Source organism: Pongo pygmaeus, chromosome 11 (genome assembly GCF_028885625.2).
Source record: "Pongo pygmaeus isolate AG05252 chromosome 11, NHGRI_mPonPyg2-v2.0_pri, whole genome shotgun sequence".
In the NCBI taxonomy this organism is placed as follows: Eukaryota; Metazoa; Chordata; class Mammalia; order Primates; family Hominidae; genus Pongo; species Pongo pygmaeus.
Window position 1 is genome coordinate 82,676,709 of NC_072384.2, and position 9,402 is coordinate 82,686,110.

Below are 9,402 nucleotides of genomic sequence, written 5' to 3' on the forward strand. Positions count from 1 at the left end.
AAACCTGCTGTGGGACAACCCTCACCACCTCACTCAAGCTACAGTTTTTGATTGAGTAGGAAAGCCAGCATGATTTGTGTTTCTGCCTCCAGGCAAATGTACTAAAATTCTTTGAGGAATGAGAGGAAATATTTTTTCAGAAGCTTGGAGGTCTGAGTACACATGTGGGGAAAACAGTGATTATAAATTGGGCATGGATGTTAATGTATCCTCATATGTGCCCACAACAGTTGGAGCCTTGGGAACAAGAAGTTACACTTCCTCGGCAAAGAAAGTGCTTTTCTCCACTGGACCTGCAAAGGAGAATCTCAGCTCTAGGAGAGCCTCAGGCCATTCAGGATTCAGAACCTAGGTAGATGATGCTGTGAGGGCTGTGGCTGTGCTCTGCACTTCTGTGTACATCGAACAAGACAATGGATGTGAAAGAGCAACCCTGAAGTTAGTCCATGTTTGGTGGAAAGGGGTCCTCACCATCCTCACAGGTCATGCATCCTCAAAACCTTTTCTTCTAGGAAACTCCTGGCAATGCAATCTAATTTCTTCACTCCTCATCTTGAAGGGTAAGTGGGCAAACATCAAGAACATTGGCTTGTCAGCAACCTTCAGAGAAAGTTACTGAGAAGAAGGTGATTGCTAAGTATTTACAGATTAAAGACTCAACCTGTATTCATGCTCTGATGGTCCAACATTGTAACTTGGAAATAAAAATAAAATCCTAAGCCCCCCCATCTGACTAAATAGACCCTCTCCTGGCCAAGAGGACTTCAGGGAAACCTTAAAAACTGAGTTCCCGGCCATGATGGGATGGGAGGTTGGGCACATCTCATTATACCCCCTCCTCACTAACTGCCATTAGGTGTTCTTTCCTAAGAGTTAAACAGAAACCAGCCCTTTGGAAAGACCTGTTGCACCTCTGATTACAACCAACCTCATGACTACCCCTCCCTTTTTGCTCTTTGACAACTGACCAGCATTCCTTCCTATTAAGAGAGTCCACTACCATGGAGTGGTTCTGGCCAGTCTAGAGAAGATGCAGTGAGGGTTTTTGTGTCCTCTGCTTCACCTTTTGATGTCAGAGGGCTGAAAATCCCACCCTCGGATCATGCTAACACCACCAAGCCTTACATAGTGAATTCAAACACATGGGAAGGGGATTAATTCACAAAACAGCCTATACTATATGAATAAGACCAAAAAATGGCCATCAGTTCATGACTTTATTAACTTACATAGTTAATACATGTTTTATATACTGTTATAAACAGACTATGTGAAAAAATTTGACATATAAACTCTTAAACCATGAAGATATAAGTCAATATTCTGCTACTTCAGATGTTAAATATTTCAGTCATCTATGAACGGCCATGATAATGATTTGAAGCTAGCAAAGTTATCAGTTAGGTTTGCTACATCCTTTTTTTTCTCCCAAGCTGTTTGAGCTTTTATGTTAACACCTATACTACTACAATGAGAAAACAGATTGCTGTTGATGGGAATTATTAAAAAAAACAAAACAAACAAAACAGCTTTTAGGAGAAACTTGCCCATATATACTCTCTTATAATTGCCTCAACAAATTCAAGATGGTTATACTTTTTAAAAAAGTTTCTCATGATTTTACTAGAAAGCAGTAACTGCATTTCTGGTAGGCCTTTCTGATAGGTCACTTGAGAATGACTTTTGCATTATTCATGCATTTTCCACAATAGACACTTCATGTCTTTGAATTCTTTTAGTTGGAGTAGGAAATGCAAACAAATTGGCAAATGGACTTAGCCCTTGAAAGCTTATGTCCAGCTGAGTAGTTATGATATCAATCACATCATGAAAAATTCCTTTTACCTAAAAAACTGCTGAAGTTCAGAGGTTGTAATTTTTTTTTCTCAGCATAGGACAGACTGAATAAGAAAATGAAGACCATCTTAAAATATCTTTGGATATTGGCAAAATTTAGGGAGCTTTTTGATATGAGAAAAATATGCTTTTGCCTTTAAGGCAACATGTTGCCCATTACGTATTAATAAACTGGATTCAACAAAGACTTTCTTACCCATTGCTAAAAATCAACTAACTATAAACAGTCACCACAGTTCTGTTTTTGCCAGTGTCAAAAAGATTTCCAAATCTTTTCAGCTAAAAAGCCAGCAAAGATCAAAGAGTTTTCACATGAGCTCTCTATGTGGCAATGAGATACAAGTGCCATCTTTTAGCACATTATAATAATCCTGTTGTGCAGTACTCCTTTCCAATGACCTGTAAAAATAATATATTCAGAAAGGCATTTTTCTCAGCAAAAGGGAAAAAGTATGAATTAGGAAAGGTACATTTAACAAGCTCAATGATCTATTATAAGTTAATACACTTTTTCCCCATTCTGTGGAGTTCAGAATTATAAATGCTTGGCTAGTTAGGCATAATAAAAATGGAATTTGAATGTTACAGTGCAACCTGACAAAATGATTTATTACTCCTTCATCATTGAAAAAATACATGTTCTAACCTTTATAGCTTTTCACTTACTCTGTTATGCACGCCTTGCACCAAATTAAAATATGCACACTAGCACAATACTATAGCCAGATCTCAAAACCAAAGAAAGATAGAGGAAGAAAGGAAGAAAAGAAGGAAGGAAGGAAGGAAGGAATTCAGCCAGATGAACTTTAGTTAAGTGCAATTTATTTTTTTGCTAATGGTATCATACTAATTTTCCAATGCATTCACCTATCCATTGGCCATGGTTACTATCATTGAAACTTTCTCTTGAGCCTCTGTTCAGTTTTGACATTACCATGTTGAATAGTCGTTATTTGTTTTACTGTCTGCCTCCTTCATCAGATGATGAGTAGTGACCCTAGTTTTACAGTCAAGATCAAATATGTAAAGTCAGTCTCCTCCACTATATTATAAGCTCTGTGACATCAAGGACCAAATCCAGTTCGTTTACATGCCAAGCATTTAGGACACTATGTCCTGTGTATTCATTGATTCAACAAATTTTATTGAGGACTGTTGTGGCTTCAATGTGTCCCCCAAAAGTTCATGCGTTGGAAATTTGGTCCCCAGTGCAGCAGTGTTGAGAGGTGGGACTTCTGGGAGGTGACTGGTTCACAAGAGCTCTGCCCTCATGAGTGAATGAATTTACTTCTAGATTAATGGATTGATGGGCTATCGAGGGAGTGGGTTAGTTACCACAAAAGTGAGTCTGTTACAAAAGTCAGTTTGGCTCTCTCTGGTGAATCCCACCCCCACACCATGTGATGCTCTGTGTTACCTCAGGACTCTACAGAGACCCCACTAGCAAGAAGGCCCTCACTAGATGAGAACCCTTGACCTTGTACTTCCCAGCATCTAAAATGGTAAGCAATAAATTTCTTTTCTTTATAAATTACCCAGTCTTGGGTATTCAGCTATAGCAACAAAAAATGAACGAAGATAAGGACCTTCTCTGCACAGGGCCCTTTTGATTGCAAGAAATATAATCTAGTCAAATTAATTGAAATGAAAAAAGAGTCTATTTCCTAATTCTCATCCTCTTGTGCTTCTTTGCTTCTCTGTGTGCATCTGCCCCATTCTTTTTTCCTGATCAGCACTCTCTGATGCTCTCTGCCCCCATAGGCTGCGGAAATACAGGAAACTTCACAATGGTGCATAGTCCATACTACATGAAACTTTCCGCTTAAGTAGCCCCCACAACCCTCAGCCTCTTGGTTCTAACTTAGTGAGAAAACTCTGATAAGAACCCACCATTTACAAGCCATTGGACTAACTCCCCTTGGATCAGTTTTCTTCCCTCATTTAATCAGTTGTAGCCAGGGAGAAGTCACATATTGGTATCAGAGTGTGCAGTCACAGAAGGAACTCCCTTTAGCAGTATCTCCCCTTAAATGAAGTTATAGGTAGGGCAGGTAATCGTAGACAAGACTAGTTAAACTGTGTTTTTAATTAGCTTTGTTTTGTATTTTATCATTCTGTCCTCAGTATCTAGCACATAGTAGGTATTTTAAAAACTATATTCATTGAACTGATGTTAGGATATGACATAATATATTATTTCTAACTTTTATAGTTTATGTGAAATGGGGAAGGCAAGTGGAGGCAGCTGATGTTTTGGACGCTGGACAGATACAATACATACCTGCTGCCAGGATGAATAGATTAAAGCGGGCAGTTTCTATTTCTTTAACTTTCCTACTCAAGCATTGTTTTTAAATGAAAACTAACTCAGCATATCAAGCTTTAAAAAACCAATTAAAAGAGGAAATGGAGATACTCTAGTATACAATTTATATGAAACCCATTGCCCACTATAACCATCTTTGAGGACACTCTGCATTTTAGAAGTGCCACAATAGCATATTCTCTCCTTTTCTGATTCCCTTTAAAACTTAAGTCACTTAGAATGACATGAGGGGTTCTCTTACTAATTTTAAGAGTAAAAAGCAAAGGAACAAATTCCCCTCTAATAAATTACCCCCACAGAAAATATGCTGTGAGGTGGGAAAGGCTGATGGCTAGACCGACACTGCAGAGTTCCATTGGTAGAGATGCGCTTTGTGTAATGTTGGGAGCAAGTAATGATTTTTCCTCTTTGTTCTTGTGGAGGGATGCTTTGGGTGCTCAGAGGAGCATTGACTACCTTTTCCATCCCTTCCCTTTAAAGAAATCAGATTTTGTAAACAGTGAAAAAACCAAGAGCAGATGTGATCATTTAAGCTGGGAATGCAGCCACACCAAGTGTCAGAGCATGTTGTGAGCACCTCTACCTGGGTGTCCCCCCTAGGGCTACAGCTGCTCTCAAGGTCACCTCCTCTCATACAGACAGGCAGTGAAACTCATGCTGAGGACTCATCTTCTGTACACACTTTTAAGAACTTCTACTTCCAAAGATACAATGAAGTTAATAAATGAAGCAAAGCAGATTTCTAGAATAGGCCTCACATAGGGTGGCTTGCAGCATTTAGAAGCATTTCTCTAGACACCACACCTATTTTCCAACTGTAATATTCTGTATAGAATGCAAATGTTCAGACTTTGCTTTTCAAAAACGTTGTATGGTTCACAGCTGAAGAGAGAATAGTTGAGAGTTGAGTGATCTATCCTTCAAACTAGAGGCATGATATTCCTTCACTTGCCAGCAACCCTTGGACCTCTGCAAGGATGTGACAGGAATAGCACAACTCACTAGAGCAGGTATCAGCTGCTCCCTCTAGTCACTTTCTGGGTGCTGTGACCTCCAGCAGCAGAGGCATTCATTCTCCAAGGGTGTTCTATGAGCCTTATTCGTCCTCCCTGTATGATCAGCTGCCAAAGAATTGCCAGTGCAATCTTGAGACTAGATGAGGAGTTACACTGACAGGATAAAATTTCAAGGCTTGCTAATCCTTGTGCATGATGACATGAGATCATCAGACCAGCTTGACTATAGGAGGCATTTCTGTAAAGGGGTAAGATTACAGTTAAGTGTCTCACAGCTCCTGTCTTTTCTACGAAGTACTGACTCTAGCTAGGGGTGAGTCACCAGAATAAAATGATCATTTATTTCAGGACAATGACCTGAGTAGTCATTTTGAAATTTTTCTGATGGCCTCTCTTCTTTGCTCTTGGCATTTCACTTAAATTTTCAGATTTAAAAATTATTTTTCTGCTATGTGGAATGCCTTTTTGATCTATTGCCAATGCTTTCACCTTTTGTCTATTTATACAAGGGGCTCAGATTCTGCATCTTCTCCCCCTGACATCCCAGACAAGTGATTTGTCTCACTGGGAGAAATCTTAGAAACTATGTCTTCGGGGTGGTTTCCTCTCCCTCCCCGTCTCCCTGCTCCTGCTCCTCCTTCTCCTCCTCCCCCACTTCAACTCTCCCTTTCCCTCTGCCATGTAAGAAGTACCTTGCTTCCCCTTTGCCTTCTGTCAAAAAAAAAAAAAAAAAAAAAGAAACATGTCTCTGTGTCATCATTGAGCTGCTACTATTACAGGTGTAGAAATCCCCAGCTGCCTGTATCTCTGATGCTTCTCCACAGGAACAAAAAGAAACAGAACCACTTGTTCCCAACATGAAGCTAAGGGCATCTGCACCAATGGAGGTCTGTAGCATCTGTCCAGCCACCGGCCTTTCCTACCTTAAAGTAAGATCCTGAGAGTTAAACAGGGTAGGAAATTTGACTAAACAGACAGAAAGATGAAATAAACCTAGACCGTGACCTCAAGGCAGTCCCAGAATCAAAGGAGTCAGAGATAAATAATAATTACATTATGATTCAATATGTACTATAATAAAGGCATTTATAAGGTTTAGAAGAAACAGGATGGCATGGTAAGGAAAGGGCAAGTGATGTTTGAGCTTACTGTTTACATTATGATCAGGAGTTTGCCAGCCAGAATAAGAGAACATTCCATTCCAGAGATAGGAAACAGCATGTGGAAAAGTACAGAAGCTTCCAAGAGCAATTGTCGCAATTGTTCTGGATACTGCAATAACATTTGAAAACACAAGCTTTACATCTTATACATTTTTGTCTATAGTATATACAAATATAGTATAACATACATATAGTATAGAGCAGTCTTAAAATTAATTTTAGCATCGTTTTCTGTTAAAGTTACATGAGGGGGAAAATAATCTTTCCCATTTAAGATAAAGACTCCGATCAGAGCTATAGAATAGACTAACACAAAAATGTCACATTTTCATGAATGGAAGTTCTGATATAATACTCATAAAAACCATGAAAAAACTCTGTGAAGGCAATTTTATAAGTGAAATCAAATAGCCTAGTAATACTGGAGAAACTACTACCATTTACACTGAATGCCTTCTTTGTGGCAGCCTCTTCTTCCCCACCATCTCATCAATTTATATGAATGATCTTATTTTAATGCTTACAACAGCCCTTTAAAGTAGATATCATCCACATTCTACACTTAGGGAAACAAACTTGGAGAAGTTAAGTAATTTGTCCATAAGTGACAGAGCTGGGATTCAAACCCCAGATTTGTTTGAGGCTGTGGCATCATACTTCAACTCATATCCACCTCCAAAATCCTACCAGGAACCAGTAGCTGTTTATTATTATGAAGACTATTACTGCATAAATATAAGATCGGCATATATGCGGCAACACAGCACAGTAGAAGGAACACTATATGAGCACATCGCCACATATGTTAATTTGGTTAAATTACCTAGCTCTCGAATAGGTTGAACCAGATAATCTCTAAGGCTCTTCCAGTTACAAATGACTAAAATGCTCCATTATTACAATCATTGATACATAATAGGTTGACCATTAAAGAATTAGCTATTATCTTGAAAATAAGTTCATCTTTCATAAAGGCAGAATTAATCAATCAATCACATTTAGAGAGCTCTTGGCACTAATTTTAATATTAGACCAAGCGTTGTATGTTCCAGTGTAGGATCTCACTTCAACAGCTGCGTTACCTTCAGAAAATAGGAAAAACCATTTTTGTTGACATAGAAAGTACTGTGTGAGCTTGAGATTTAAAACTAAAACAAATATTTTTAAAATTCACAAATATGTGACATACGATCTACTATATATGTGGGATAAGACAGACTAGGAAAGAAATCTGATTTACTAGAGATTAATCTGAGCAGGATCAGAGAGAAAAAGTAAAGCAGCAAAGAAGCAACTTAGAACCATGAAGGACATAAAGTGGGATAGTGTCCCCAAGCTCACAGTCATTTACCCAGGAAATGTTTTTTAGTGCTTTGGGAAAGAATATGATACAGTAGAAAAAATATGGGCTGGAAATCCTAGAGCCTTAGGTTTTAATCTCAGCACTGTCACTCAAACTCAGTAATTTTATGACACTGGGGCAAGGAATTTAAAGTTTTATGAGCTGGTTTCCACATTCATTTACAAAAATCAAGAAAACAATCCCTACTGAGTAATTTGGTTGTGGAGTTTAACTGAAGTAATGGATATGAAAATGTCTAGTATCAAGAGTAGCATAATGTAAGCCCTCAGTGTTATTTTTTTGTCCCTCATTGTTAATGTAAAGCAGTTTCAAATGCTACTGGATAGAATTTGATCCAGCAATCCTACTACTGGGTATCTACCCAAAGGAAGTCAATATATCAAAAAAAATCTGCATGTGTATATTTATTGCAGCACAATTCATAATTGCAAAGATACGGAACCAACCTAAGTGCCCACTGACCAATGAGTGGACAAAGAAAGTGTGGTATATATACACACCATGGAATACTGTTCAGCCATAAAAAAGAAACAATGTCTTTTTGCAGCAACTTTGATGGAGCTAGAGGCCCTTATTCTAAGCAAAGTAACTCAGGAACAGAAAACCAAATACCGTATGTTCTCACTTATAAGTGGGAGCTAAGCTATGTGTATGCAAAGGCATACAGAGTGGTATCATGGACTTTGGAGACTCAGAAGTGGGAGGATGGGAATGGGTCTAGGGATAAAAAACTACATATTGGGTACAATGCATACTACCTAGGTGACAGGTACACTAAAACCTCAGACTTCACCAATGCATGATTCATCCATGTAAACAAAAACCTACTGTACCCTAAAAGCTATTCAAATTTTTAAAACATTAATTAAAAAATGCTATTGGTTAGAAAAGTCCACACTCACATTTGAGAGATCTGAGACACAGTTTAATGAGAAGAACACAGCTCTGGGGCCAGATTTAAATGTTGGCCTCTGCTACTTCCTTGTAGTGTGAGTTTGTAAGAACTGCTTTGTCTTTCCTGAGCTTCAGTTTCCATATCAATAAATCGGGGTCATCATGATATAGGGTTACTGTGAAGACTAAAAGAGCAATATTTAGAGGTTTGAATTAGAGAAAACTTAAGAGTATCTGGTACGCAATGGGCTTTCAATAAACTTTAGCTCTCATTATTATTCTAGTCAGCATTTTTGGCCTGATAAAACCACAACTATCAGTTAAGGTCAAATTTTCCCCTCCCAGGCATCACAAGTTTGCCATCTGGGCCTTGCTTCAGACTGCGAAGACCCTTGTACATTTTGGCTGAAGGTAAGAATTCAGAATAAATTGACATTCAGCATTAACCTGTAAAGTTGTGTACTACCTGCTCCTCAGCTTCAGCTTCAACCTTTGCAAGATCTAACAGTTAAATGGTTAAATGACTACCTACTTCAATGTGCTTTCTGGCAGCCAGAATTTGCATGCAATCTATGACCATGTGACTACATAAGTTATGGTCATACCTAATTAGTATGGCATTCTAATTATTAACTGGATATTTCCTCTCAAATAAAGATAAACATTCTATATGTAACTTGGAGTGAAACCCTATGAGTTTTATACATTGAATGCGATCCATCAGTTCAAGGGTGAATATGCCTTCAGAATGCAAGTGTTTTCTTTTTTCAAATGTATTATCAT